General features: G+C 34.8%; 1 long non-coding RNA gene and 1 pseudogene across 2 annotated transcripts; both read left to right on the forward strand.

Moving 5' to 3' along the window:
* The first annotated feature begins 10,417 nt into the window (after positions 1–10,417).
* Positions 10,418–11,950, forward strand: LOC147488624 (cytokinin riboside 5'-monophosphate phosphoribohydrolase LOG5-like; annotated as a pseudogene). Its single transcript, XR_015202833.1, has 6 exons — positions 10,418–10,432; positions 11,052–11,137; positions 11,227–11,257; positions 11,352–11,451; positions 11,535–11,605; positions 11,691–11,950. The product of XR_015202833.1 is annotated as a cytokinin riboside 5'-monophosphate phosphoribohydrolase LOG5-like (transcript).
* Positions 11,951–24,052: 12,102 nt separating this feature from the next.
* On the forward strand, positions 24,053–27,079 carry LOC147488625 (uncharacterized). The gene is made up of 2 exons (XR_015202837.1): positions 24,053–24,608; positions 26,800–27,079. It is a non-coding gene; the product is annotated as an uncharacterized LOC147488625 (long non-coding RNA).
* The last annotated feature ends 688 nt before the right edge of the window (positions 27,080–27,767 follow it).

Genomic DNA, 27,767 nt, shown 5'->3' on the forward strand with positions numbered 1-27,767 from the left:
ATGATATGACCTGGGTAGTGAAATATTTTGATAATACTCATCCCCACAAGATGGTTACTCCATTAAAACGGGGGCAAATAAGGTCGATGCAGGTTATGCCTTTGGTTGGTAGAGTGTTGACTGAAAAATTTGATGATGCAAACTTACCAGTCGGAAAAGTTCCATCAATTTTTGGAGAGACAGCCGGGTTCAAAGATAGAAATTGCTATAATCATTTGAACTCCAAATACAAAAGGTACAAAACACCGAAGGAAATGGATGCAACTACAACATGTGACTATTTTCAATAGCAAGAACCGGAAGATCCTCAGTTTTACTATGCCATAAAGTCAGATACTTATAACAAGGGTGTGAATTTTTTTTGGATAGATGGGCATTCTCGTATACAGTACCAGCATTTTGGAGATGTTGTTTGTTTCGACACCACATACAAAACAAACTATTATTTGATGCCTTTTGGTCCCTTCAGTGAAGTTAACCACCATTTTCAGTCTATCCAGTTTGGTTGTGCTCTTTTACTAAATGAAACTGAAGAAAGTTTTTTTGTGGTTGTTCAAGACTTGGCTTGCGGCTATGGGTGGTCGTGCCCTAGTTTCCATTATTATCGATCAGGACAAAGCGATGACAGCAGCTATCGCCAAAGTATTCCCTAACTCTCGACATTGGTTTTGTCTATGGCATATCACTAGTAAATTTCCCGAGCATTTGCAGCATGTGTATTTTACTAGGGAAGGGTTTCAAAATGCAATGGATTGTTGTCTGCATCAGACTTATGATTTAAGTTCTTTTGAAATGTAGTGGAAAGAGATGTTGCAAAAATATGATCTAGTGGAACATGAATGGCTAAAGAAAATGTATGATATTAGAAAGATGTGGGTGCTGGTGTACCACTTAGATACTTTTTTTGCTGGAATGAACACTATTGGACGTAGCGAAGGAATGAATGGATTTTATAAAGATTACTTTACATCTGACACTACTCTAGTTGAGTTTGTTCACAAAAATGAGAAATGTTTGCAGAGAATTGCTCGAAGGGAAAGGGAAGAAGACTATGAATCTGAGAACTAAGATCGAATTGTGGATGCCTCTCAATATCTCTTAAAGAATGTTGCATCACTTTATACAAGAAATACGTACAATAAATTCAAAGAAAAATGTTATAAAGCCATGACTTACAAACTCTTAAGTGAAGAATGCGGCAATGACTTCAACTCCTATACCATGACATCAAGAAAAAATAAAAAAGGTGATGGAAAAATCTAAAAGGTGATCTTCAACCGAACAACTAGTAATGGCTCGTGCGAATGCAAGTGGTTTGAGTTCATGGGAATTCCTTGTGCACATGTTTTGAAGGTAATTATCCACCATGATATTGATGAGATACCCGAACAATGGATTTTGAGAAGATGGGTGAAAGGATCAAACCAATACCGAGTTATGGATAAGAGTGTAATACTTAGTAGTGCTGAGGATTCAGATGTGCTAAGACTTATGCATGGGTCTCATCTTGCCAATCAAGTTGTTTATGAAGCTGCAAAAGATGTTGAGAAATTTGGAATGATGGTAGAAGTAATGGGCACTTTGGTAGAACCGTTTTCAATACATGATGCAGCTAAGAAGCTAAATGTGATAATTCAAGAAGAAGAACCTATTGTTGCCATCCCTCAAGAGTTGCTTTTGAATCCCAATATTTCTCTAACAAAAAGGAGAAAGAAAAATATGAAAAAGAGCAGTTAGGGTAGATTGAAAAAGCCACTTGAGATCTCCCAGCAAACAACTTTAAGGATGTGCAGATGTTGTAAAAAGAGAACTACTCATGATAGATGAACTTGTCCCGATAATCCAAATAAAAAGAGCAAAGGTGCAAATTTACTATTCATTGTTCTATAATTATAAATTTCTAATTGTTATTTAGTTTAACTCTTCATTAATGTGACCTAATTTTTGTTCACTCATTTACAGGGTAGGTAGTACTGAAGATGCAACAAATATTATTGGTAGTGGAGATGCATAGAAGACCCCTTTCTATATTTTGATGACTTGAAAGGAAATGAGGAGTTAGCACAGAGCATCCAATATGCCTATTCATGAGAGGATTGTGTGATCTAGATCTCAATTTTGTGTACTCATAGTCGATTATGTATTCTCGGTATTGGCCTTTTGTACTGTGTAGGAGGATTTTGTAATCTCGATCAAGTGAATAATAACTCTCAATAGAGCTATTTTATTGCTCCTACATATACAAACAAGTGTTCTGTTTCTTATACGACCATTTATATTTTTTGGTACTCTCAAATTTCGACATCTGTAATTCCAAATATTAATCATGTTGGGTGACAATAACTTTCAGGCCTAGTTTCGATCTCTAGAACCGGTGATGACTCCATGATAATAAGTTACCCTTTAGAGCTGGTGAGTGATGTTAGCCTCTAGGATAGGTATGAAGTGGCTGCTGAAAGGGGACCAGTCCAAAAGTTGTGGTGGCTCTAGGCCGATAGAGTGAATATCTGTCAAAAGTTAGAGAATAAGTTTAGGACTCTCATATTTCAATGGCCTGATCGATCTATTATCAAGATTTTAGAAACTTCTGCACATATCAGAGTTGAAATTTTCACTAGGTCTGTACTCTGTAGTCCTAAATCAAAAACAATAAAACCCAAAATACCGAAAAATGTGAAAAGAAGAAAAGAGCATAGCCAAGTTACTCTAGTACAAGGACTCTGTATGTGTGTTTTCAAGTCAGTTATTGGGCTGGACCTCAAAACGACTTTTTTCCCATCACTTTTGCGGAAGCTGGAAAATCATTTTTTAAAAATTTTAAAAATGTGATACAGCTTTCTAGCCATTGAACCCTCAACACATACACCTTTTGCAACACAAACCCCTATGTAATAGAAACAACAATATAGGTGAGATAAAAATTTGTGGATCTTGGTGGATTTGAACCACCATCCCTTGAAAATCAGGAGACGAATTCCCATTCTCAAGTGCTTTGTCGTATAAGCGAAAGATCCATTTAAGAATAATAAAACCAGAAAACAAAGCAAAGAACTAATGGCAGTGAAGGTTCTTCTTGTCTAGTCTAGCAAAGAATAAGTTCAGAGCAAGTCTAATACACTCTGGTTGGAGACCTGATGTCTCCCATCTATTTTTCATTATGTGTATCACAGTCCTCATAATCCCAGCACCCCTAAATGACCCACTGATGGCCGGTTGCTCCATTCAATTATAACCCGACGACTTTCTTTCAATTTGCAGGCAATTTAGTTTCCTCTCTTTAATCAATAAAGTAGGAGTGCATAGACGGTAAAAGCAGTAATGTCCCCTCTACTTTTTTAATCTCTATCTCTATCTCTCTCCCACTCCTAACCTTCATAAAGCCTAATTCCATGAACCCAATACAGCCTAAACAAAATATAATACATTGAGCAAGTAGAAGTATCTCTAGCACAGGCAGGTTAACAAGTAATCTATAATTCCATATTAATCACATAACATGCATTATAATTGTGTTCGGAAGTCCTGACATACAATTTGCAAAACATAACTCTCAACTAAATCAACAATTATAAAAACAAAAAACTAATTCTCGATTCGAAAATACCTGAGAACCAGCAAGCTCCTCAAACTGCTTAACCCAATCCTCCATCATTCCCTCCTTGCCCAAATCATCACCACCACCACCAACCTTTGGTTTATACACTATTGATTCCAATCCTCAAACCGTCTCTCGAGTTTGCTACCTAAGTTTCTCTAAAGCCCCAGTCACGTGATTTTCCTTCAAAACCTTATGTTTCCCTTTTTTCTTACTTCTCAAATCAGGCAATCCACCACCCAATCTTTGTACCCCAGTAGGCAAACAAGCCTTACTTCCAACCTTCGCTTCCTCATAGCCAGTCTGATTTCCACACATTTGCTCTTCCACAAATTTTCAGAAATCTCACAATACTGATGCTCGTATCCTTCAAATACCTCACTCATGCATCTGCCCCAAGATTTATTATTATTTTCCTAACCTAACAACATCCAACAAACAATAAAACAAAATTTGATTTAAAATAATAATAGATTATAAATTCAAGTGACAAATTAAATCGAAATTAGAAAACTAAAATAGCAAATACAAATGGAGAAGTCACCGGGAATAGAAGCTAAATTTGGTAGAGATGATTTTTAGCAGAGGATGAACGTGGTTAAGAGGTGAATTGCGATTAAATTTTATTTCCTCAATCTTCAGTTCAATAGGTAGAATGAGGACAGAGAAGAAGGGGTTTGGGGTTTTTCTCTGTCTCATAAGTTTTGTTTTAATTTTCCAAACATATATACCGAAAACACCCTTTTAGGATTTATAGAAGGTGTGGAAATAATAATGTAACCGTAAATACTAATAGAGTCTAACGGTATGAATTTGGAGTGAGATTGGAGTCTAAATAAGTGGAGTCTACCTAACGGGAGATATATATATGTGGAGTTATATATATATATATATATCGCCTGGCTCCTAAAAGGACCTTAAATAAGTACCAAACTTAAGTACCAAATATAAAACAACCCACAACTTCACCTACAAAATGATTTAAAACCTAATTTTTTGTAAATATGATCTAATAACCACAAAGGATATCACTACAAAAATTCAACTTGTTTGACAATTTTTAACATTGGTAAAAGATTATTGCAAAAACTAGACATTTCTGGACCATTAGATATTTTTTCAAAAGTGGACAACAATTTTTATCTAAGTTAGAGGATATCAAACGAGTTGAATTTTTGTAGAGATATTCTTTATGGTTAGTAGATCATATGCACAAAAGATTAGGTTTTAAATCATTTTGTAGGTGAAGTTGTGGGTTGTTTTAGATTTGGTACTTAACTTTGGTACTTATTTAAGGTCCTTTTAGGAGTCGGGCTATATATATATATATATCATTCCAAATGATATATTAGTACTAATGTCATTACAAATGGCATAATATATGTATATGTCATTCCAAATGATATATAAATTAGACTTAGTGCTGGAGAAAAACCTACGTGTGTTACTATAAGAAGTAAAACGCCAATATGACATTGAGAATGACATACGACATTATGGATATTTTCATTACAAACAATTTAGAGTCATATCAGACCAAACTTGATATGGCATTGAAACAAGTCGTACTGTGTCATTCTAATTGTCATAATAAAGATATGTCTTTCCAACCGTTATAATAACTGCTTAATATGTTATTATTTTTATCATACTTAACAATATGACAGTAAATATGTCACATATCATTGATGTCAAAAAAAGAAACAAAAATTGTCATAATATAAAGACTTTGGTACATCAATCATTTACTCCTACACAATGCAACCTTATGCTCATAGATTTGAGTAGACAAACTATTAGGGGGTTGAAAACGATGGAAGATGAACAAAATGTTCCAATTCCAACTGGAACAATTAAACATATTCCTGCCCTAGTTAAGAAGAATTGTGGAAGGTGTCGAACACCATTGGTACTAAAAAAAAATCTCTTCTTTTCTCTTTTCTCATTGTAGTTTAAGAAGACAAAGATGTATCATATTGATATTGTTCCGTTAAGAAGGATGCACATCAAATAGCGGTACTTTTCTATAATTCTTCAAGGAACGAACACCAAGTGCAAGTTTGCATATCAAATTCTTTCACTGGCATGAGAAAGAACATTAAAAAAAAATTAGTGAAGAAAGTTATACCAAACTTGGAAAACAAAAACAAAAAGATTGCAAATCTGACATAATACGACCTCAGTAGGATCTTTCGTATATTCAACAATAGAAAAAAGCTTATTTTCCTATATAATCTACATAAAAATAGCATTCAACAATTGATAATAAGATAAGAAGAAATTAAAGTATATCAAAATACAGTGAAAAGAATGCACCACTGTCCTGAAGAATACGAAGCAAGGGATGCTAAGCACAGGGAACACGTACTGGATATGACAATTTCGAAGATAGTCCCCACATTAACCTCAACCTCTTGGACCATGTCAAACTTCGTATATCAAGAACCTGAAAATGGCCCCAAAATGGGGAAAAGTTAAATTGTTAAACACCTAGAGTGCTCATGGTGGGTACCACACATGGTGTAGCTTACAAGATGTAGAAGGACAACTAGCCTCATGTTTACAACTACATTGCCAAGTTATTTACTAAAGTTCATTTCCTTGTGCCTGAACATGCCCGATCAAGTCGTTGCTTCGCAATTCATAGTTTCTTTGAGAAGGTGAAAAACATCGTATATGAAGTTCTAAACAGTATAACACAGGAGAAAAACAACATAAGATTTTGACTTACATGTATACCAAAAAAGATAAGGTCTGATTGAGTTTTAAGGTTTTAAGTGAAAACTAAGGTTTAAAAGTTAGACCACTAGAATGACATTCAATTACCGTAGTGCAACTTATGTATTATAATACCAAATTCAAATTTTTCTTTCACTCAAGTACGTAGGCTTACTTATGAGTAGCTAGAATAACCAATATGCATGTTCATTCACATATCTAGTAACTAAAACTAATAGAACTGTACAATAATTGTACAATGATAGACTGAAAAGATTCAGCGACCTTATCTACTTCTAGTCTTGTATGTCCTTAGCCATTCAATCCTTTTACCACTTGCAATCACTAACAAAAGAAACAAGGCAGTGGTAAAAAAAATTCCACCAATTCCACAATCATTTACAATGCCAAATAATACCTTTTTTTTCCGATAGCAATACCAAATAATACAATATCCATATAAGCATTTTTTTTAGCATGGTTCATTTCTAAAACAAAAAGAAATGGCCCACTCAAGCAATAGAAGAAAGATTTACACCCAACGGAAGAATAGATAAATTAAGCAAAGCAAATTCCATACCTCCGTGTGTTATAGGTACACACACAAATCCTAGTCTTTGGAACTCTCTCCTGACACCAAAATCAGACTTGTTTGGTATAATGCAATTAGGTATATTGTACTTGTCATAACTTGATCCATCAAACAATAAGAGTTCCACCTACATAATAAACATCCATATTCACCAATATATTTAGAACTAATTTCGCCAACACAACTGAAATCTTTAGTAAAACTTCTAGAAACCCAAGTTCATTCAGACTTATTGGTATGCTAGGACGCCTAGAATCTCGACAACTTTGAGGTGATACAACACGTACCACTAGTTCACTACTACAAGCATTCCCACTAATTCCTCTAAATTGGGAATTTTGTAGATATTAACAAAAGAAAAACCCTACACTGATTTTCAATGATTAATGAAGAAAAAAATAACCCCAATACTCTTCTACCATTTTACTTTAATGAATGGAAATCCTTTTTTTTTTTTTTTTCCAGACATCCAAAAGCTGAAATCATGCAAATATTTCAAGTTGGTTAAATTACATATAAACATCTATTAAATTAGCAAAATAAAACCACCACCAATTTAATTTCTCTTCAAGAAAAGGTAACAAATTCGAAGAATGATGAGAAGGGGGATAAAGAACGAACCTTGGAAAATGAAATAAATAGTCAAGTCACTAAAATTGTTATCAATTACAAGAAAAAGAATAAATGCCAAGCAAGAGAAATTGTATATTAAAGCTTCTACGGAAGTGATGGCCTTTGGGTGGGAATTGTGGTAAGGTTTAGGACTAGCTAGTATAGACTAACATTTTAATGAGGTAGACTGTCAACACTTAATAACCAAAAATAGTATGGTCTGGTGAGAACTTGAGCTACTTGATATATAAACAAACCCCAAGAATGAACGAACAAATAGGTCACTAAAATAGAGCACAGAAGTAGACAAAAATTAGTCATATCTTTCTGCACTTTAAAGTGGCTAAATGCAATTTTCCTTTATGCTTGCATAAATGATCCTTATAATAGCAATAGTGACAACAATAAATGAAAAACAAGCATATAACTAACTACATGAGAGCATATAGAAAAACAAGAAAAAAAATATAAACTGCCAAATATTTTAATCCCTAGTGAGAGATATACCAACAGAAATAGTCTCATTCGGCTTCACACTACACCAGATTTAAAAAGAAAAGACAAGACTACCGACGCTCTTTTTTGTACTTTTGTGAGCACGCCCAACACACGTCATTGAACTCCCCATAAACGTTGGATCACAACCCATAAAAAAAAAACCAATAAAAGCTGTTTCTTTTCTCGCACAAAAATAAGAAAAATCTCGCTCCCAAATCACTCCCAAAATCCTCAATTTCTCTTCATAATATTTGATTGATCCTCAAATTTCTCTCTTCATCAAATCTACAATCTCAATCACATCAAATCTACCATCTCTTCAGGTAATTTCAATTATTTGATTTCAGTTGTTATGGTTAAGCGATTAGGTTAGATTTTGACAATTTTTAATCCGTCAATGACTAATTCATATAATCTTCAAACATGTAATCAGATTCGAAATTAGTTAAACATATTAGTATTTTAATCAGATTCGAAATTAGTGTTTCATTGATTTGTCAGCTGGTTTTGCGATTGGTAATGAAACCTAGATGCATAATTAAAAGTTTAGAAATTAAAAATGACAAAACAACATTATGCGTTTTGATATTGCTGAGGATTATTTGTTAGGAAATCACGTTGTGTAATGCCGTAATGCTAATGATGATGTTTATCGGTGGGATTTTTTTTTGTTTGGTGTCCTGACAGAGGAGCTTTGGGGAATATGATAAAAAATTAAAATGAAAGTTTTGTGTTTGGTAACTAGTAATCTGTTGATTTTAACAGTGATAATTATCTTTATCATACTCGATCCATCAACAGAAGACATTTGTATTTCTTTGTAAAGTTGGAGTATTTTTTGATAAATTGCCTCAGTAATGTGGGAGTTGATGAGGATCACTCCCCCTGTATTTGGTAGCTTTAGAAAGGCAGTTAAAGGCAGTAGATGACCTGATGGGACTTGTGATACAAATCATTTCTTTTCGTATGAAGGCAGGTATTCTACGGACACTGTGTATTTAAACCAAAGTGCTGACGAGTATCGACACAGTTACAAACATAATGCTTATCGCCAAGTCACACGATGTCCTTGTCCCACCAGCACCAGATGCTCCAAATGCACATAAGTTTGGTTCTGAGGTAAAGTTCCTTCTTAGCTTCATGCAACATTTCCTGGTGTATGGATTTGATGCCCACCATTTCTTGTTTGGTGTTTACCTGTGCTCATTGATATTGTTCTTGATATTGTTATCCCTTTATATTTGTTCATTTATCTAAATTTACTTCTGTTTCTAAATGCTATAAACATTGGTGGCATGGTGTTGAAATCATGAATTATATACATTTAGTTATCATTTAGATATATCGTTTAAAATTACATATCGTTTAAAAATTGCATGTCTCTTGGATACATAGGAAAATTATGTACGTGGGACCTTGTTACAACCTAACTACATTGTCAGCAACGAAGTGACCTATATTGGAAACATGATTGAACCATTTTTAAAGCTTTGGATTGATAAGGTTCCAAGCATCACCACTGGAGGATCAAGCATTTTTCTGTCAGGTGAAATTAATGGCTCTGCATATTTTTTTCTTAACCTTTTGCGTAGTGATTGATAAGGTCTGTCGAATTCTGAATTCTTTTATATGATAAGACACATATTATATAAGAAAGCTTAGTTCAACATGGACGTCAAGGGATTGGTTGAATGTGATTTATTTTTATACTTCATTCAATAGAAAACTCTCATTATGAATATTTATTCATTAATCTCTCTCAGAATTGTCAATCTGATATCATTGACGGGTTGTTAGCACGCAAACAATATTAGGTTCCTCTCCCTCTGACAAATTTAGTTTGAACCCAGTAAGTTCTTAATCTCATATTTTCTGGAAACTCGTGTTATATTGTTTGTTAGTCCTGTTTATTCCTATTAATTTTTTATTGGTAAATCTTAATGCTTGTATATTTTCTTCTCTCAATATTCAAAAATGTTCCAAACAATAATTTGGTGCATATTATGTTTTAAGCCAGGTTCTCCCCTTGCAAACAAACTTAAGCACAGGTCGGCATGTCGCCGCCACACCCATGCTTTTTGTGTAATTTTTATGAGCGTTCCTTTTTGGAAAAATAAGTAAAAGAAAGAGTACTTAAAACTTATTAATTGGGGTACATATGTACAATTATAATGTTTCCTTATCCTGTGGATAAGCACAACAAGTATTCAATGCATGTGTTTGAGACTTTTAGGCTTTGACCTCAATATTAATAATGTTGTGTACTTGTGAAAGAGCTTAAATTTCAGATTAGTTCCTTTTCCATGGTGTTGACAAACAAGACATGATTCACTGAAAGTTAAGGACGAGAGAGAGATACTGCACATGCGTTGTGTTGTGTATTTTGCCCAATTAGGTGCGAAATGATTTTAGCAAGGGTATGCACTGGATTAGCTCTAACCTGTCGACAATTATGCATGTAGTTATGCTTGTAAAATATTATTATTTAGGGGCACATTTATGGTAAATCATACAAAAGTTGGTTTTTATCAAATAATGTATTGAACTAGGTGAGCATTAATGCATGATAGACTACTCTTTTACCGAAAAAAAATTAAATGATAGCTTACTCCTTGAATAATGTCTATGCATGAGTGGTATATAGGTAATTGTTAGTAAGACAGGGAAGTCACCAATTTCTGTTCAGTTGCCTAACTCAGTCTAGAGAAGGGAATGTGATTGTAAGTTTGTAACGACCTTTTTCTTCCTTCCTCTACTATGCTACTTTTAATGATATTGTAGAGTCAGTTTACATACTATTTTGCTATTGACATTAAAGTTAACAACTCTGCATGAGTGTAAACCTGTGTATAAGTTTCTTCCACCAAAGGTCTTCATTAACTGATAGTGATTTCCTTCTCTACTTTTAATGCAAAAAGACTTCCCAAAGAAAAGGTTAGAAAGTATGGAGGAACAAGAAAAAAGATTCTAATTAAATGGTTTCCTTCTTTTAAGCTTTATTAAGTAAAAGTTATTACTTCTGCTCATGTTAAGAAGTTAGATCTTGTTTATGGAGGTGGAAGTGTGGGGTTAATGGGTTTGGTTTCTCGGGCTGTTCATCATGGTGGGGGTCATGTTTTAGGGTAAATGAAGCTCTATTTCTCACACTTGGGTATCTTTATTTTGCAAATAACATCTTTTTAACTTGCGGTTTGTCGTTTTATTTTTATAGGATCATTCCTAAGACACTAATGAGCAAGGAGGTCAGATTAGTTGTTTTGCTGAAAATGTCAAATATATTGAGATATGTGCTTTTATAATTCATTATTTGGTCTAAAAAAATTGTTTATTAAGCAGATAACTGGCGAAACTGTTGGAGAAGTAAGACCAATAGCCGACATGCATCAAAGGAAAGCTGAAATGGCTAGGCATTCTGATTGCTTCATTGCATTACCAGGTCTAAAATCTTACCTTTCTTATTCCATCAGTCCCCATTTATTTCTATTCTCTGTAAGATGGAAGAGTTATTTGTGTATTTAGGTGGGTATGGAACATTGGAAGAGTTATTGGAAGTTATAACTTGGGCTCAACTTGGTATCCATGACAAACCAGTAAGCAAAATTGCACATATATAAGAACTTTTTTATGTTTTTTTTTCCCAAATGAGATTTGAAGCTATTTCTTTCTTTTGTGCAGGTGGGTTAGCTGAATGTTGATGGGTATTACAACTATTTCCTCACATTTCATATTTTTCATTTGATTTTGATTTCACTGAACCACAATAATACATAAGAGTTTTTTGTGTGTTTTGACTTCACTTCTTTTTAAAATATGTCTTTAATAAACAATCTGTGTTTACAGATTAAATTTTTGTTTCTTAATAAGTATGAGAAAATTTGTTGCTTCATTAAGATCTGCATTTAATGAAGAAAATAAAATCTTATATTGCTTCTTACTCGGGGAAGAGGTGATTTTTTATTGAGGGCAATCATTCTTCCTTACGGGATAGTGTTAGGACCTTATTAGATGTGGCGGTGAGCTACCCGATAATAAGCTACTACTTCATAAACATTTCATCTGCTGTAATGTCTTCAGTTTGGAGAGCAAGGTCCGACTAGAGACATTTGGCGAGGCGTGTCATCTTCTCTGAGAACAACTATTTTAGGAAATCCATTCAACCACCGCGAAAAATTCAATTGCATGTTTTGGTCAAAGCGACAAGTTAGTTTCTGCTGCTCTACGTGATGTTAACATCAAGGAACAAGATGCAGTATTTCCACCTAGACATAATACAAAGGAAGCTTTGACTGAAGTGGATAAGTTGGAGGTTACACTAGAATTGCTAGCCGACAAAGAAGATTTTGGAACTCCTTTGCCATCCACCATCAACCTGTCAATTTTTGGCTCATATCCACCCCTACCAACCGATTCAAATGGGGGAGTACTGCTTCTGGACTCTTCTTGGAATGCTGCTAAGAACTATTTCAGGTATTTAACCATGTTAGAAACTACTGCTGTTGATACTACTACTGCTTATTACAAATCATATGTATGCTTTATTCTTTTATCTTCTTCTGTTCTTATCTTTTAAATTAATTCGTTATATTCAAGTTTCAACTTTGGTGGGTATCTTGTTAAGAGTCAGTTGTCATAACTTGAGTATGCTGAATTCTACTATCCTCAATGCCATAATTTTCCATTTAACTGATGCTATTTATCTATTTACTTTTATCTTGAGTTAGACTAGGTATATTGTGTCCTTCTGGGTGAACTGGATTTTGATTATATGGGGCTGAACCGAGTAACTTTTAATAATGCATTATCTTTGACATTGGTTTTGTTCCTCAAATTTGCAACTCAATATCATAAATTTCAGGAATATTAAGCTTATTTATTTCCTGGGCCAATCAGCTTAGTTTTGTTTGTTGAATGTTATTTAGCTTTTCACCGGATAATTTTATCTCGATTGGCATTAAGTTTGATATTATCTACAAAGTGGCTAACCATCATAAATGCATAAATACATTTTTACTTTCTAGAAAAAGGGTTACCATGTTTGAAGTTGAACCTTGAGGTGCAAGTGCCTTCAAAAGCCCACTTGCTGTTTGCATTGCTTAATTTTCATCTTTGTCTCTAATTAGTAATTACACTATTTAACTCCCTGCAGGGTGGCTTCTAATGCTTATTTTGAAGGCCAAAGTCTGGATTAGGCTTCATCAGTTGGGTAGGACTTTGGTTAAATAGTGTAGTGGTTTATGGACACACTAACAAAGTCTGGATTGGGCTTCATCAGCTGGGTAGGACTTTGGTTAAATAGTGTAGTGGTTTATGGACATACTAACATTAGTAGTACATCGTGTCCTTCTTTGTCGACTTTTGGGCTTGTTAAGTGTTGTGGGAGCATGGACCCATTATTCACTTTGTGAAGTTTCTTTATTTTTTTTATGGGAGGTATATTTGGATATGGGTTGTGCTTCTAAAGAGAATTTTGGGTCAAGAAAGAATGGATCCAATTAGCATGTACTGGGTGGGCTTATTTTGGCCATGATTTAGTAGATTTTGGGCTAGGGGCTTTTTTTTGCCCTGATTCGGCCTTTTTTTAAAAAAATGAAAAAATGATAAACGACACTTGTCAAGTGTTGCAGAAAAAAAAAAACAACTGCAAAAAAAACGGGTCACCATACGACACCCAAAAGTGTCTTTTATTTGGAAAAACGACGCTTCTGTCATGTCTTTATTCAACATATATTGTGTAGTGTCAAACCAGACTAACTAACAAAGGCGGTCAAGGGTGCCTAAAATGCTAAATGCACCTGAGGGAGCAAGTTTTATAGCAACAAGATTCCAATTGGCCTTGGTCTTACGTACCTTTCGGAAAAAAACGTGATAGAACAATAAGAGTTGCACTCCCCCTAGATATGTTCACAAGTAACTATTAAAAAAACCTTAGGTCACATCATAAATCACAAGGATCATCTACAAAAAAAATAAAAAATCACAAGGATGTAACACACGCATGATTCTTTTTTTTTTTTGTTACTTTACCATATATCTAACCTTAGTTCACTTCATTAACAACAACCAAATGAATTAGTTTGCTTCTACATTTATATAATTGGCTTGACAGAGGAGAAAACACAGTGTTCAGGAGAATTTTTTTGTAGAAGTAAGACAAGTAGTATGAAAATTGGACATTTATGTATAAGTAAGACAAGTACTACGTAAATACGCATGCTATTCAATATAGCCAAAGGAACTTGAGAATCAATTTCTAACTAACTATGATGACTCGGGAAAATTGGGGGAAAGTTGGCATACAAGATTCTTTGCAACTATAAATATCTCATAATTTCATATTGGATTTTTGAATGGAAAATTCTAATGGATTTACCGAGACATGTGCTCCAGTTCTATGTGAGCCAATGAACATCATGCCAGATCTGTAGTGGTGCTGAAGAAATACCAACTTCACATAATATTCTAGTCATGCATTTCTATAAAAGAAAAAGTGTTCTAGTGGGGATTAAGCTATTAATAATGGTGGAATGACTTTGTAATGTTATTAATTTGCAAGGTTCCGGGTCAAAGCTTCAGTAGATATATCTAACAAAGACTTTGCATGATAACTGACTTGGAAAGTAAACTCATGTGTTCGATGTCATAGTCTATTTTTGTTGAAACATTTGTTTGGTGAAGAGGTTTTGTTATCTTAATTACCAAATAAAGTTAAAACAATCGCCGCTTTCTCGGGCGATGGACACATAAATATTGATTTTCCAAGACAATCTTCTAATCTTCAAAATGACACAAAATAAACAACAACTTCAAAATAAATTGTCTACAAATTCCCACATAGGCCACACATTTGAAAATACTAGGTGTAGATTGATGCCACAAACAACATAATAAGCACCTCATAACAAACCGTGTCGTAGGCACGGGTGATACCTAGTAGACAATATTATTTGTGTTAAAACAAAATTATTTAATTCAATATTTAAAATTTCAAGTGAAACCCCTAAGTCATTAAATGTGTTAATAGATGAACCATTTAATTGATAGTGTTTAATTCATTCAAAACAATCCCATCCGCACACTTGTCGACATCTAATGCATATCCCTATGCAATTCCCACCACCCTTTGTCTTCCCATTTTGTTTTGTTATAATATAGATGGTTGGATCAATATTATACAGTTACGTGGACCACAGTGTTACCTCTATGTTCCTGCTCCTATTCTTCGACACGGGGATAATGTTGTAGTACGTTAGCATTTTGCTCACTCACTTTCTTTTTAAAACTAGTTTCAGCTCTTGACTCTGATAATTCTAGCATTTCCACTAGTCATATGTGTCTCCTTGACTAATTACATTCCCCATTAAACATCATGACATAGAGCGAGGGTGCGGGGAGCTGGAGACATTTCTGTGGTTTATATAAGATATTTGAACATAATAAGAACAAAGAGAAAAGCACATATTACCAACTCGACAGAGTGCTTATTCTAGTTTTTGCTCAGTTGGGGTGTCAATTGTAGTATATGCATTCTCACATGTGGTTGTCCTAAATCTAGGTGATACTCAAGTTATTAGAAGCTCCAAACGCTAAACTTGTCATCAGTGTTAGGACCTGGGCACACCCGTTGGGCTTGGGCCACATCTTGGCCATGGGTGTGGGGTTTTATTCTAAAAGACCTCGGTACTAGTTAGTGATCTTCCCACTTTATCAACCCATGATGAACTCCTTTCTTGTTCAATGTGGGATTATTCCTCTTTTCGGTCCACACACTCTAACAATCTCCACCTTAGACAGAACTCCAAGGGACTCCATTCGTTCATCGTCGAGCACGATCCAATGCCAGAGCTTTGGTGTGTCTGAGCCTCTGAGGGAGGTGGCTATTTTCTCAACCCAAGAGCCTACTCCACCTCGAACATCATTCCATGTTGTTAGATTCACCTCGAGTTACACCCTCTCAAATCTCCACAACATCCAAGAGGCACCAATATTTGGTGTAACAGGCATGCTTCATTAAACAACTCCACCTGAGTTGCGGCCTTCAAATCTCCATAACATCCAAGAGGCACCAATCTTTGGTGTAATGGGCACGCTTCGTTAAGCAACTCCACCTGAATTGCGGCCTTTGCTGGTGCTCCGGCTTGAATGATTTCATCTCTTGATTCTTTACATGATTAGTATTTTTGTCCCTGCTAAACTATTAGCTCTGATACCAGTTGTTAGGACCTAGGCACACCCCCAGGCCTGGGCCTCCGCGCCCATAGGATAACTAGTAACGATATTGTCTCCCATTTAACCACCCATTGGGCTTTGGCCACATTTTGGCCATGGATGTGGGGTTTTATCCTAAAAGGCGTCGATACTAGTTAGTGATCTTCCTACTTTATCAACTCATGATGAACTCCTTTCTTGTTTAATGTGGGACTATTTCTCTTTTCGGTCCACACACTCTAACAATCAGCTCGTTCGATCAACCTGATTTCACATACAGTTAGAAATCACATTAACTTTGAAACGATGGACTAACTATTCTGCTGAACCGATGGCAGTAATAGTATCTCTAGGATATATGATCAATCACTTAAAATGAGTTAAGGAAGTGCCGCTTGATTTGGAACAATTCACCATTTGTTTAAAAGCGTGATGATGTCTCCTTTTGTAAGTATAACTGTAAGTCAGTCGTCAATTGATGTTTGATGTTAGTGTGGTGTTTGATGTTATACTTTTTGAGGAAGTAAGAAAGTTTAAGTAAAGGCCCCTTGTTGGAATTAGTAATTTTAGATATAGTTATTTTTGTTAAATTAGAGTTGCAGGTTAATTAATTAGAAAGTGGTGTGATTAGCAAGTATGAGTTGCTATTAGGAACCAAGTTGATATTGGCAATACAAGTAAGATTTGAATTGGATTGGTATTAGAAGTTTCTAATTAATAGCTTAGTAGGGATTAGTAATTGAAGAAATTATATATATGTGTTAGTTCCTAAACATTAGCTTAAGAAAAAGTGAGAGAATAATAAGAGAGATGCATTGTTGAAAAGAGATGTATCTGTATGAAGCGGTAATTAGTTTTTTTGTTCATGAAGTTTAATATAAGTGGTTGAATTAATATAATAAAGTTTGTTTGAGTCAAGTTTGTCTTCTACACGTATTATTCAATTTTGTGTGTTTGAATCAAAGTTTAGATTCAAGATATGGTATCAGAGTTTTATGGTTAAAGATCCAAAATTAAATCAATGGAAGATAATATGTGAATAGTTCCAAAGTGGGAAGAGGTCATGAATTTTGGGCTTTGGAGTTTCCTGATAAGAGCCTAAAACTGTAGTTTTAACCCCTTAATAATATTACATTTAGACCAATTATGTGTATAATAAATAAGAGTTAATACTATTTATATGTTTTTGTGTATTTCAGGTATTGGAGTCAAATATGTGAAGAAATAATCACTTTTGCAAGAGAAATGAGCAAAAGTTGGTTGCTAAGAAGTTCTATGTTTAAAGCCCAAGTTTTAAGGAGAAAAAGCTTTTTTAAAGCCCAGTCAAAACTAAAAAGTCAAAGTCAACGTGAGTAGAAAAAGAGCAGAAAAGTCAACAGAACTTCCGAAGGTTGTATCTTTGGACTCAGACCTTGGAATTGGGCCTATATATTATATGTCAAAACGACCGGCTCAAAAAGAGCTTTTTTCATAATCTAAGCCTTAATCCAATCAGAGCAATAAAAGTGGACGAAAAGGGTGTTGCAGTAAATTCGCATAGAGAAACCCTTTTTGGACTTAAGTAATTAGGTTTTAGACTTGATTTAGTGGCCCAAAACACAACTCCAATGCTCATGCATGAAATTGTAAACCCAACCCTCTCCTATATAAAGAGGGTTAAGGCTAAACAAAATTTGCCTACTCCCCTCTTTAGTTTAGTTTTCAATTAGGGTTCTCTCTCTCTCTCCCTTTTTAGTTTAGTTTAGTTTTAGTTAATTAGTTTAGTTTGTAGCCTCCATTAGAACATTTTAATAAAAGCTTTAGTTTATTCAATTCAAGTATCTTTAATAAAGTAGTTATTCATGATGTCTTCTATTATTTATTATTAGGTTTATGATAGCCTCATGATTCTTAGCTAAACCTCCATTAGAGGGGTTTGATGAAGCTTTGATAAAGACTTGATGTGTTAGTTAGAATTATTGCTTATTCAAGAGTTTCAATCTAGAGGTTAGTTTATTCACCGTGAGAATGGGTTAAACTTTCTCTCATGCTAATTATTATTTGGTTAGAGATACCATGAATAGTTAGGAATCAAATACTTAATCTTTATTGGTTAGGGTTGCAATAATCTACACTAACATATTATGAATTTATCTAGGTGTAATCGAATCTCCCTAATTTCTTCTCTATTCTTCTCCATATTTTATTCAAGTCATATTCAATTGCTTAGTTAAATTATTATAAGTTAAATTCATATAATTAGTTTCATAGTATAAATTCACCTCTATAAATATTGCTCTCACCATTGTTTTCTTGTGTTTGATTAATTGGATTCTATTTATGTCTTGGTAGTTTAGGAGTGGAACGATTCCATATTCTATATATTGCATGAATATACATGTGAGAGTAGAAAATAAATAATTGATAACGTAAGAATAGGTTAGAGAAATCTAGTTTAGTTTTTATGGGTTATCAAATGGCGCCGCTACCATCTTAAACTTATTCAGGACAAGAATTCAATTGGTTGAATCCAAGGGGCAATCCCCCATTTTCTACCCACCCACATTTTTAATTTTTCATTCTTGTTTCTCATATTTTCGTTATTGTTCAAGCTTGAAATTCACTGTTTTAAACTAAGAGCGCGCCCGACCTCCCTTTTGCCTTTCACAAAGTGCGCCCGCACTCCCTCGGGATCACAGTGAAAAATACTGCGGTAAAGGTATTTATAAATTTCTGAAAATTCTGAAAATTTTCTGGAATACTATTTAAGGTGTTGTTGATTTACTGGAATAATTTCAGATTTTATCTAGTTGTTTTACCTAGTGAACTATTATCATATTTACACTACTATATTTCAGCTTTCACACCGTAAGTTTCGGGAATAACTGACGAGTAAGGTTACTTTGGAGAGTCCAAATATTCTAAGATTTTGACAGAAGTATCTATCATAAGTTAGGTGTTTACAGTAAAAGTTTGAAGAGTTTTTTATTTGTTTTGACTATCTAACTAGTTGATTGGTTTCAATGTGTTTCTGCAGTTTTGCAACACTTAATTTTTGGAACAACAGCTAATAAAGGGGGTTTCTAGAACTCCAATTGCTCTAAAAGTTTTACAAGAATCTGCATGATCTGTCAGAAGTCTCCAGTACAATTTTGACGATTTTTGGCTCTGTTTTTATTGGTTAACCATTCGGTTGTTTGAGTTGTGTCCAAAACCTATTTCACAAACTTTGCAGGGCAGTAGAAGGACTTTCATAACTCCGATTGATCTGAAATTTTACAAGCGACTTACTGGACGTCTCAGCAAACTACTGTAAAAATTTTCAAATTTTTTGGAGCACGCCCGCGCCCTATTCTTCCTATACTCTAAGCGCACCCACCCTCTTGTTACTGTTCATAAAAAAAAATCGAATAGTACCTTGAGCGCGCACGCGCCCCTTCTGAAGAAAAGCCCAATTTTAACATAGGTTAGTTATAGAACATCTTTTCATTGGAAATTATTGTTTATTCAGTGTTTCAAGCTTCTATAGGACACTGAGATTCGTATTGAAGACGCTATTCATAAGCGTAGCAAGGAGGCATTCATGTTTTCCTTCTTTCACTCCTCGTTTTTTCTGTCATAGGATTCTATTTCTAGTAATAATCAGGCTAATTTTTGCATGCTCATTAGGAATTGCCTATTAGACTTAAAACTTGCATGAGATTAAGATCTAGTAGGCATAAATCTGCCATATTAGTTTCTCGTAGATGCAGAAATAATCGCCTATCTAGAAATTTATAGTTAGAGTTTCGTTTGCATATTAATTATCCTAGAATATTTTTTTAAAACCAATATGACATAACAATATGTAGACCAACAATCATGTGGTTACTATGCAAACCCTTCACCATGTTCATGTTGTGGTAGTCCTTACCATTAGGCTTCTCATTGCCCATCATATCAAGAGTTTGAGCCTACTATAGGATATAATAATAATTATGAGCCTCAATTTTAAAAATTTTATAGTAACCCATACAATCAAGAGTTTTCTAGTCATTCAAACAATACATGGAGTCAACCAGTGTCGTCTACTTCTAGTTCTGTGATGAGTGTGTATAACGAACCAAACACTTTTCTGTGCACAATTTGTTCAGATCCAGACCACACGCCCATTCATGTCCCATATTTATTCAGCCTCAACCTAACCCATCACAGTACGAAGTCAACCAGAGTCACTCAAATACCATATCCCAAGAAGGACTCATATCATATCCATTCGTCAATAACTATGATTATCAAACACCATACCAACCAGAATCACACAACCAAGTTTCCCCTCCGCTAACAACATTTGATGAAATAATGGCCAAAAATGAAATAATACTTCAGAACCTAAAGATGCTAAGCTCACCTACGCCAGACATTTCCACCATACCAGAAATTACCCAACCATCTAGTTCGCCACCCTTCCAATACCGAATTTCCCAAACTATGCCTCAGAACCTAACTATGCTTCAGAACATAGCCTAGATGATTTCCATGATCCCCTCACCTAACAAAGAACTTTCAACCTTGCCAGAGATCGATACATAAGTAGAACAACCTATTCTCATAACCACACCATTCGACCTAGTTAAGACCTACCCTGAATGTCATGAAACATTACCTTCCCATGACCCTCCTATTAACCATTATGTTGACTCCACACCCCACCTAGATGAGGAAATTCTTGAAGACAACTCTTTAGGTCTTGTTTTGGATGACCATTCAAATTTGAGAGATGCCTCCAAGGAACCTCTCACTGATCCATCTGAAGATGAATATAATGATGACACATTAGAAGATATTTATAAAGATGTTACGGAGGAAGAATTTGATAACTATTGACATTCTCTTAATATGAACCCTCCTGTTACACATGTCGAGGCCTTTGTGTTTGCTAACCGCACTTGGCTGGATGATTCCTAGACATATTTGAATGATGCCATTGAGGATACTTATAGTGTTTTAGAGGAAGAAGGTGAGGAAATAGAGATTAACAATTCTAATTTAAGGCATGAACAAGTTAATGTGCAAGAAAAAGAGGAAGTAACATCTTTAGAGCGATATGAATCTTAATTTAGTTTGGCACCTGAGGATCCACCAACTGATGAACCACTAACCGACCACCATCCACCTGAGTTATCACCTCCTAAAATTTAACCATCTACCACAACTAAGCCATCCATTCAACCATTATTTTAGATAATGAAACCTCAAATTTTCACTTGAGCCAATTGCCTCAAAGATCCTCTATAATTTTTTCAACTTGATCTTGATGTAAAGCAACGGTCGGGTTTGTCATTTTGTTCGCATTTCAATAAAATTGCAAAACATTATTTATAAACAAAACTAATATGATCACGTGAATTTGTGAAAGTGAATTTAGGTGAGAAAATGATGCAAATAAAATAAAATAGACTTTGATTTCGAAGATAGAAAAATCCGTTTGAGTGAATCATATCTCCATTAAAAGAGTTAGTCTCGATTTTTTATCCCTAATAACGACTCTTCATCTCTGAATGAGCATTATTAGCGCGTGGAATTGATTCAGAACCCCATCTCTAGGTGAACTTACTCGGTTCGTAATCATTATAATTATCGAAACACCCTCTCTAATAGAGATAATCTTCACTCGGCCAGAGTTTCTGCTACGAGATCACATAACTAAAGTATTATTCTAATTAACAGAAAATAAAACTGAATTAAAAACTGGAAATTAAATTCTTCATTACACAAGGAAAGCAGTAAACTACTCTACTCCTACTAATGAAATGTTAACCATTCCATAAGAAAAACTAAAACTATACCCTTCTATTTATAGTTTTTTTTACGTTCTAGATTCAATCCATCTAATCTAAATCTAACAGTTACAAATAAAATATAATATCCCAGAGAATATTCTAGAAATATTCTAGGAAATATTCTAAAAATATTCTAGGGAATATTCTAGGGAATATTCTAGAAATATTCTCTGAATAGTAATGGGATTGGACTAAATAGTAATAGGCTTTGGCTTTATCTTCATATTTCAAACTGTACGACCATTTTTTGGAAGCAAGATACCGTTGCATAGAGCTTTCTACGCTGATCATTTTAGCTGGTCAAATGCTTAAATCAGAGTTAGGAGACGGAAGATATCACCATTTGAAATTTTCTCCTGACTTTCAGGCTGATTTAGGTCGGTTTAGTTTGACCAAGTTTTTTACCTGAAATTCTCTTCTTTAGATAGCTTAGAGTCTCAAGTTTGGATTCTTCAACTTGTTTCATGGTTCTCTGAGTCCATAAGCTTTGTTGGCAGTTTGGAGCTTTAAATGAGCTGATACTGAAGATTTCAAGTCCAAGCTTTATTCAGCTGTATTTTGTGCTAAAACGCAGGTTTTGTGTGTATTTTATCGTTGTCTGTTGAAACTTGTGAAAACATGAAAATATAATTAATTTACATTTATTAAACACATAATTGGCTCAAATGTAATGTCTCTACGGGGTTTAAAACACAGTTTTTGTTACTTATCAACCACCCCCAAACAACACTTTGCTTGTCCTCAAGCAAATGAAGAGACACTAAAGCAAATAAGTGGCCAAAAATATGTAGTCCTAAGCTATTTCTCGTTTCACAGAGTACGATTGAATTGACCATATGCAACAAGGCCTTAAACCACTAGGAATTTCCTAGTGAACGAGTTTTAGCCTCATGTGAGTTTTCTAGAGAAGATACCCACAAACTTCACCTATACAACAACGACTCAGTAAGAAAAGCTTGCTCCCTAAATTAGATATCATATATCTATACATCTCACTAGCGGGAAACGAAGATTAATTCCTTTGAAACCTACGTTAATAAATGTACAATAATCAAAACATCTACATATGAATATGCACGCAGTGAATTTTATAATGAAATGTACAAATAGGGCCGTTTCTGGATCCTTCAGAGAGCGTCCTTAAGTAGGTTCTCACAGGTATGTGTCAAAACACAAATTCTCTCATATTTTTCACTCAAGTTTTGCTTATTCCAGTGTGCAGTGGGCACACATTACTACAAAAAAATGGACTCTTGCCCACCGCTACCCAGTATTTGTTGCCACGGTCATGAACCTTTGCTACGTTTCCCACGATTATTGACCATAGGAAATAGTTTTTAGCTCCCTAAGTATACTTAAATACCCACGATTTACCTGTTACTTGGGTCGTGGGGGGCAGCCACGAGTAAAACCGTCGGGTAAGACTTTTTTTTGCTATAATTCACATCCATGTAGAACAAGAAAATAAAATTCGAAGATACACACTCGCTCGATAAGTTGTTCTTCTTCTTCCCCACCACTTACCTACGCCTCCCACCCCCCACTTACATTTTTTGTCTCTCTCTCTCATCTCGAAAAGGTAAGGAAAACAAAAAATTTGTTTCAAGCACCGATTTTCGTTTTAGGGTTTTATTTGACAAAATTGACAGACTTTTTCAAATTTGACAGTCCATGGCCATCGTATTTTTTGTTGTCGGTCACAACCCGTCAAATTATTTTCTCCCCATTCTTCTCTTTCTATTTCCTTTTAATTTTCTTCTTTCTGCCACTGGTGACCCACGAAGCTAGAGCTCAACTCCTCAACCCCATCTCGAGCCGGCATTCATCAACACCCAATCCCGCTAACAATTCGGTGTCTCTCTCGTTGTCTCCGGCACACAAGGGTAATTTGTACTTATTTTTGTTTCTTTCACCTTATTATTTCTAATATTTTTTTCAAAACCTAATTTTAAATGGTGGGGTTTTTAAATCCTTTGAAATACAAGGTGTTGAAAGCTCCAAGTTGTTAATTTTCATCTAGTTTGCCATTGAGTGGTCTCTCGACGAGATATTGTCATTGACGCAGTTGGGAGAGGATTATACTGAATTCTTGGCGTCCAAAATTAGGGGATCGAGTTATGTTGAGTGTTTATCCAGAACTAGGTCCACAAGCCACAGAAACTTTTAAAAGTGGTACTTTTAGCAGAGTGGTTCAGAATATTACTGGGTTTTACGTGATTCTGGAGGAATTCTTTATGGTGGAGAATACGAGGAAAGAAATAAATATCAATGAACATGTACCTGATAGCCTCACGACTTCTATGGTTGATAATGTGTTTTATGCACTTCAGAAATGCTGCAGAATGGCCATTTGAACTTCAAATTCCATCTCAATGCTTGTTGTTCTTAGTGGTGCAATGAATTTGTTGAGCAATGAGTATCAGGAGGCATTGCAACAGAAAATGATGGAGCCAAGTAAGTTGTTCTTACATGGGGCAGGAGTCCAAAAGACTGGAACAGAGATTGCAACGGCTCTAAACAATATATGGATGTCAGTGGCGAGTATGTTCTTAAGTTACGACGTGAGATTGAGGAGTAGTGTGTAGAGGTATGTGCCTGCTTCAATTTACATTTTCCTTTCATTTTCATATATGTATACACAAATTGTGTTATGCTACTGACTGAATTTGGTGAAGAATGCATGTACTTTACTAATGAATTTGTTGAATATACTTTCTTGTTTATCCTTAATTGTGTTCTGCTAAGAAGGAAGCAACATATGGTATTTATGCAAGTATATTGCAAGATTGCGTAATGTATGTTTTTATGTAATTAATAATATTTTCATCGCGTTGTCTGATTTACGCCATTTTTATTTGTAATGTTCGTCAACTAGTGGCATTCTATCACCAATCAAATAGTGTGTAATAAAAGGTCGAGTAATCCCATATCATGTGATACTAGATATTAGTTAGGCTTGCCATCTTTAGAAGATGTCCCCTTTGCTGATTAGAAAATGTAGACGCCTGAGCTCTTGATGTGTGTTGCTATTAGTAAAAACTTATAATACTGCCTCCCAGATATAAGAGACCGTTGGACGGCTTACTGATGTGAGTAGAATAGAATGTCATTGCTTGACTCTGCACAATGTCATATGCCAGTGAAAACCCACCCTGATTGTTAACCACTTTGGTTTAAAGTTGTTTGATGATAAACTATGCTGTATAGCTATATAAGCAATGGTTAAGGGGGAATTGAAAATAAAGGAAATTTTCAAATGAGCTGATTTTTGCAAGGATGATCTCCATGGCAGGGAGATCGATCATCTCCTCAAATAAGTAGCCCATGATTTATGATATACTCCACTTTTGGGGTGGAGTGGCTCTACCCCTACCATATGTATGCGAGAATTTTTGGGGTGAAAACTCAGGTCCTATATATATCTATTCTTTCTTTACTTCTTTGTTTCAGTTGATTTAAGTGGATGTTGTTTTAGAGCTGGTTTGGTTTAGGTTCACTTTTATTTATTTCTACATATTATTGATCGCTTTATGAAAGTTTTGACACAAGCCATGAACCTACTGGACCCATTCAATTCACAACATATTATATTCGTGAACCTGTATTTTTTATGAGCAGTAGGAAGTTTTATATCTGTTGATCATATGCGATGTAAAACAACAAGTTCTTGATGTTATATACATGATTTTTGTATAAGAATATGTAGTAGCTTTATTGAAGTGGGAGCCATAAAAACTTACCTATGAAAGGGTTTATGTCTTAACTTAAGTCTTAGTAGTGGACAGGAGGACTTAATTAATTTGAACAATCAATGCTTACATGGGAATCCTTTTTAAGTTTAAGTGAAGAAAGGGCTAATCAGTATCATAATGGGGATGAGTTATTTGTTTTAAGGTATTTACAATGGGTTAGTAGAGAGTTGAGTGGACCTGATCTGCTTGGAGAGACCTTCCACATTAATTTGTACTACATAGGCATTGTCCTAACATATAGATGGTGGTGGTGGTGTCAATCCATCCAGGATTGTTGTAAGGAATCAAATGTGACTCTCTGTCTATTGCATAAGCAGGAGTTGTATGCATATCAATTGGCCAAACCAAAGCCTCGTATTTAATGTCATTCATGTGTTATGCTATATGTTTTGTATATTTTTTCATGTTCTTAAGTTTTTGTTAACCATTTATTGAATTTTTCATGTAGTCATATGTGCTCCCAACCTACCAGTGCATTCCACAATTTGCATACTTTACTTTGGTAGGCATAGAGCCCTTTATTACTTACTGCTACTTACAAGGCTTCTACAACACTAGCGTAGCACATTTAGAAATCATTTTGATCTCAAATAGGGTGAGTGCTGTCTTAGATTTAATTTCATACTTTGTAAATGTTAGTTTTAGTAAAACTTTTTCCTTGCAAGTTGTCGGGAATAGCTTTAGCAATACATTAAGGGTTGTTGAACTTGTTCAGTCTTACATAGCTATGTAGCAGCCATGCACTAGATGCTGCTAGCCATGTATATTAAGCCCAGTTTTCTATTTCAGTTTATTTTTATTAATGCTTCAAATACCTACTGAGTTGGGTTGGATATTAGTTACATTAGATTTTTATTCATGTCTTGTAACTAAAGTTATTCTTATCGATTTTAATAACGTTCCCATATTAGTTCACGTTATTTTCTTGGTATCTTGGATATTATGATTTGGCATAGTCAAGACATCTACGTGTCTGTATTTGGCGTACTAATTAAGTTCTTATACTTTAGTGTTGAACTATGACAGATTTTAGGATCGACATTGTATCACTTGGAGAAGTTCACATGAGTTTACGATTGCGGAAGAACGAAGAAAGCACTTGTGCCCAAGGGTTGTCTACCTGTTCTTCGAAGAATTCTTGCTTGTTTACATTATTTGTCTTTCATTTCATGAAGAATGAGAACAAAAATACGGTTTAGTCATAAATATTTTTAGTATTAGTTAGGTTTTGATTTTATGATTTAGTCAATGGAATTCTATCTTTCAGGATGAATGGAAATGGTGATTTTGAGGTGTTGGATGGTTATGGGAGTTTTGTTAGGTGATTGGTACGTCTATGTTGATTGCAGGTGAACTACCCCAAGAATTAAAATATCAATATTTTTTTTAAAAAAAAAAGAACTTTACCATGGTCTAGAACTGTCGCAAAAACATCATTTCCCACAGACCCAAATCGTAGGAAAAAAGTAATTTATTCCCACGGTCTAAAACCGTAGGAAAAACTGACCTTTTCCCATGGTCATGATTGTGGGTAGATCATTCCCGATGCACAAAAAGCCCACGGTCCTGCGACGGTCTAAAATCATGGGAAAAGGGTTTTTCCTACAGTTTTGGACCGTGGCGTAAAACCTATTTTCTTGTAGTGTACGTTTTCTCACATTCTCAATGACGTCTAGGAAGCCGAGGTCGATCAATCACGTCTACCACTTACTATCACACTAACCTATCCTAATTGAGCTAGAAGACTTTTATTAGGTATTATGGGGCTTAGGAAATGGTTTAAAATGAATAGAAGGGATAACAAAACAATGAGTTAAAGAAAATATGGTCTTCAAATAATTACTGGAGAAAACGTAGTGTTTTTCTGTTTCAAAATCGTTTCCATACTTCGCCTTTTTTGGCTTTTCTACTCCATTTGATTTTATTTTTAGAGTTTATAACTTAAATTATATATATATTCAAGGAATTCACTTTTTCTTGGTTTTGACACAGCT

The sequence above is a fragment of the Coptis chinensis genome, chromosome 7, assembly GCF_015680905.1.
Source record: "Coptis chinensis isolate HL-2020 chromosome 7, ASM1568090v1, whole genome shotgun sequence".
Taxonomy (NCBI): domain Eukaryota; kingdom Viridiplantae; phylum Streptophyta; class Magnoliopsida; order Ranunculales; family Ranunculaceae; genus Coptis; species Coptis chinensis.